Raw genomic sequence first — 5,600 nt, forward strand, 5'->3', positions numbered from 1 at the left:
ATAAGATTTACATGAATATAATGTTACCCGCTCTTATTTTGATAACCCCTTTGTAAGCGGAAGTACGGTAACGGAACTGAGCTTGAGGTAAGACAGAAGACGCGAGGTAAAGCAGGAGAGGCTCAGTGGGAACGCAGAGAAAAGGACAACCGAAAAAGTTGAAAGCAACAAATCTAGCGTCAGTTGATAAGGGAACAAGGTTTGTAACGATGACTAAAGTATATTTGAGCAACTTGTAATGTTTGTGAGAAAAGACGTGATTTGTTATGTTAAGGGAAAGAAATATGCTAACGTAAGGTGCTGTGCATGATGGTGCATGTGATTGTAATTATTGGTATCTGCTCTTGCTTAGCTCTTACGTTGGTTGATGACACGGACGGCTTCAATAAATCATCATTTGACCATCAGTTCTGGCCTTCTCAATATTGACTGACTGCTACACCCTATTTGAGCAGTGAGCACCATGACAGGCACCCGGGGAGCAGTGTGTGGGGACGACGCTTTGCTCGGTGGCACCTTGGCGGATCGGGATTCGAACCAGCAACCTCCTGATTACGGGTCGGCCACCACTGCCCCCATTCATTAATAAAACCCGACAACTGACGTCATAGGGGCCTCCGTCACCTGTAACGTGTGCAGAGAGTATAAGAGCCTGGGGGAAACGCCACAGCCATGAGAATGTTCTGAAATGTAATATTTAAAAGACAAATTAAGAGGCATTTAAAATGTATAAAGTGTTTGTCTCGAATGCTGAAGCTCCTGGTAAAGAGTGTATTGTCCTCCACTCCTCCGTCAGCATATTATCAGGGGTCCGCACTGAGACTTTTAAAATCCCACCAGAGAAGGCACGAGTCTTGTATTTCCAGCACTTTAATTGGCAGTATGAGCGAAGAATATTGTAAAGGGAAAATAGCATAAATTAAATATATAGGGAGAAAAAATAACACATTTTTAGTGATATTAACCACAGGGAAGAGAGACTTTTATAGCAGATCAAAAATAAAAAGAACAGCAAATCTATGATTGAACCCGACGGCACAGCATATGGCCGAATTAAAACCATTAAAAGTGACCACTCTTTTGTCTTTTAGATATTATTACCCCCATTTTTTTCTGCTTTCATTCTGCTCCAGCCTCTTTAAACCTAACCTTGTGAGACAGTCTTTCCCTATAGGCCAAGTTCTTTCTTTCTTATATGGCAAAAATAAATAAGAAACTCTTCAGAAACCCAAGATTTGTAATGCTGAAACATCTTGACTGCTTTACACAGTATGACACCATTTGTGCACAGGGACGCACAAGTTGATGATTCCCTAGTCTGTGTCGTGGGGTTGTGTTGTACTTGGTCAAAACTTGGACGTTTGTCTGAGATTCACCTGCACCTCTTATTGCCAAGGTGGCAACAAATATGATTTACGGGTTTTCTGAGATGTTCAACACTCACGAGGGTTGAATGCTGGGTGTTAGAAAGGAAAATGATTGCTTAATTAAGACAGTTAATGTGTGCAGCAAGGTGGGTTTGTTCTTGTATGCCATGCATACTAGTGCTATAATGCACAATTACTATATAATGTATAATTAATGCACATTAAGCATATTCAGCATTGCACTACAAATTATTATTCTATGTGTTTACCAAATGACATATGATGCATGTTTTAAGGACGTTGTAGTGACCATGCACGGATCCCCCGTAACAAGGCCGCGTATAATAAAGTCTGAGTAAGTGGGGGTGCCGACATCATGGGATTCTGGCAATCCCTGGTTTTCTCTCATCCAATTAGTGCCTTAAGTTTTGGAATAATTTACATTTTTATTTTACTTTAGTGATTTGAATCAGCGAGACCGGAGAAGCCCTGCGTAATCCCCACCCCGAATCCTGATTAAAAATATTCAAATGCATGTTAATGCAACCTACAGTCACACAATAGATGGTTCTGTTTCAATGTTGTTTCTTTATCTGAAACTTCACCGCAGTTAACCACACGTCTGCTGAACAATTAAACCATCCTGACCTGAGATCTGATTCTGCTCATATTATCTGTATTAATAATTCAAATCTTATTTAATTAAAGCTTGAGGAAATGTTCTTTTCCTCTCAACATCGCTCCAGGCTGAGGAGTCCAGAGCCGTTGCCGCGCTCGGCCGCCGGAGGCCTCTGTAACGCTGCGGTGTGGCCACCGCCCCGCCGCCACTGAATAATGCACAGCAGCCGGCCCCCGGGGCACAGGGGGGGTCGCACTGATTCATTTCCGGCATTGTCCACCAGACGCTCTGGGGACCGCCCGAAAGCCGCCTGGTTCGAAATGAAGTGACGTGATTGTCGCTTGTGATACACAGCAGCACAGCACACGGTGCACAGAGTGAAATTTGTCCTCTGCATTTAACCCATCACCCTGAGTGAGCAGTGGGCGGCCATGACAGGTGCCCGGGGAGCAGTGTGTGGGGACGGTGCTTTGCTCAGTGGCACCTCGGCGGATCGGGATTCGAACCGGCAACCTCCTGATTACGGGGCCGCTTCCTTAACCGCTAGGCCCCCACTAACCCGGTTCTGTGCCGGTGGAGACGGCCGGGTGCCGTCACTTCGAGGGCTTTGCTGGTGGAAAGGTGAGAAACATCACAAAGATCCCGGAGAAGAGAGACGCCCACACGAAGTCTGGATGGGGTTCGCGCCGCGTGCGCCGAAACACGGTGACATGATGGGAGAGGGACCCGTCATCCTTTCACCCGCCATACTTTGATTACCGATTCCTTTGATTGCGGCGCGGCACAGGGATTCTCAAAGAGCTGGCATCTGTTTCCACGTCGGCGTGTACTGGCATCTACCTGTAATCCAATTAATTGTGCCGAGGGGCGGGTGTTCATGACCGGGGAGCAGATGCGCGCCGGCCAGATGCTCGGAGGCGGCTTGACACGCCGGTACTTAGGTGCATGGCAGCGGGTCAGAGGAATAAAATATAGTGCAGGCCCGAGACGGCAGTGAACAAAGATGCCGCCATCTGCCCAGCGCTCCCCGGCACAGCTGCGCCGCTCCGCGCCTCAGACGCGGCTCCTGTGGTGCTATTTACAAGTAGGCCTACAAGCCAAACGGGGCCTCAGATCTTCAGACTTGCCTTCCCAGGCCAGGAAGGACCTGTAAACGCTCCTCAGCTCACGTCTGGCCGGATCACAACAGATTTAGAATCTTTAAGACACTTCTGGTGTCAACATTAGAGCGGCAGAGAGATTTAAAGACATTAGGACACAAATCCAGACTTAAAGAGAAACATACTGGCCAACCCCTTCATTACAGTCACACTAAATTGTACATCAAATTGATTTTATACACGCACACACACACACACACACACACATATACATACATACATATATATGCATACATATGTACATATATACATGTATACTCATGTGTCTGTGTATATATACAGTACAGGCCAAACGTTTGGGGACCTTTTCTTTATTTTCATGACCATTTACGTTGGTAGATTCTCACTGAAGCCATCAAAACTATGAATGAACACATGTGGAGTTATGTACTTAACAAAAAGTGGAGACCTGGCCTCCACAGTCACCGGACCTGAACCCAATCCAGATGGTTTGGGGTGAGCTAGACCAACAAGTGCTAAACACCTCTGGGAACTCCTTCAAGACTGTTGGAGAAGCATTTCAGGTGACGACCTCTTGAAGCTCGTCGAGAGAATGCCAAGAGTGTTCAAAGCAGTAATCAGAGCAAAGAAACTAGAATATAAAACATGTTTTCACTTATTTCACCTTTTTTTGTTAAGTACAGAACTCCACATGTGTTCATTCATAGTTTTGATGCCTTCAGTGAGAATCTACCAACATAAATGGTCACGAAAATAAAGAAAACACATCGAATGAGAAGGTGTCCAGACTTTTGGCCTGTACTGTATATACTCATATATGTAAACTTTTATACACATATGCATATACAAAACATGGCTTAGGTCTACTGTCATCTACACTTAGTAAAATCTGTCATTTTCACTTGATTTGGAAGAGAAGTTCTGAAATTTTATCTCCTCCTGAATAATTTCTGCCTAAGCCGTGCTGTAGAATTGACGAGGGCTTTGTGTCAGCTTCAGTTGAGGGGGAAAAAGTGGAAGAAATCCTTTGTGAATATTTTTATACAGTATGTGTAAGATTAAACCCTTTTTTTTTTCTTTAAACATTTTGTCCTGACATTCCGAGTCATGCTGAACCTCTCCTGCAGCTAATGAGCGTTTGATTTCTCCAAGGGCTTCTGAGTGACTACTGTTCCATCATTTTCACTTTTCTGAAAAACTGAATTGGTGGTTTCTAAGGATAAAAAAAGAGACCCCAGTCCCGCAGTTAACCCGGTAGTTTAAACTAACGTAACTAATATTTAAGTCTCACTTGTTGAATGGAAAAAAAGTCTGTATTGTAGCATTGTCCTAGTCACTTGTCCTTGAAAAGGTCTTCTAGTGTAAAAGTAGTTCATAATATATATGTTATAATATTACATGAGTGGATTAATTTATAATGCAAACAGATGAGTAGCATTTTCATCGTAAAAAGCCGAGGGAGGGTGTGCGACCGGAGACCGTTTCGGTCCTCCCGTCTTTTCCCTGCCATAAACATGCACATGTTCAGAGTCCGGATTAGACAGGAAATGATGCCCTGTCCTCATGCAGCACGGGGGCAAGGCGCTAATGCTGCGAGTCTTTCTTCTCCCCTGGCTGATATTTTCTTTGCTAGTCTCCATCTAGGGGCTCTACACAGCTGTCCAAATTCTTCCACTGAATATGCATGCCGATGATTAATTATTGATATGCTAGACCACGGGCCGTCCAAGCCAACTGATTTAATGAGACAGACAGGAAGAAAGGGAAAATAAAACAGCCTAGGGGAAGAATTTCATTTAAGCTGTTTTCCCGCCAAATGCCTTTGAGTTCTGATGGCGCTAAGATGACCTCATCCAGGTCTCCCTGTGCAAAGTTGGAGCATTTGGAGAAATGGCATGATCATATAAATCAGAACAATATGCATATTATGGTGTATCTGTATCTTATATCTTATATTATCTTATTGTTGTCTTGTTAATATTGTCCCAGTGGCATGGCATATGCCATCAAGATTAGCCTCAAAAATAACATCACTGTATGTGTGTGTGTGTGTGTGTGTGTGTGTATGTATATTACATGAGGCCTAAATTAACACTGGCTGTAGCCCTGTGTAGCAACGCTTTTTTTATGATGTGGGGAGACCTTGGACCAGCCGCTCTGCATCATTTCCTTTTTCACGTGGGACCACTTAGACTTGTCAATATCCACTTTAAATGCTCTGAGTGACACCGGTCCTGTGGGTTTGCCTGGCAGGTGAGAGTACGTACTGATGGACTTGATTCATCATCGATTCGCTCTCATTACTTGACTCATTCATATTCGGGAGCATGTGGCATAGATGATAAGAATGTAATGCTTTAGACATTGTCACGTTTGCCAAACGTCCTGTATACATTTACACAGCTTAGTACACACCTATAGGACGAGGCTTATTTCTGCCGTCACCCAGACTGAGCACAATCAGAATGATGTGAGGGGGGAAATAAGCAAGGC

Source organism: Denticeps clupeoides, chromosome 8, assembly GCF_900700375.1.
Source record: "Denticeps clupeoides chromosome 8, fDenClu1.1, whole genome shotgun sequence".
NCBI lineage: Eukaryota > Metazoa > Chordata > Actinopteri > Clupeiformes > Denticipitidae > Denticeps > Denticeps clupeoides.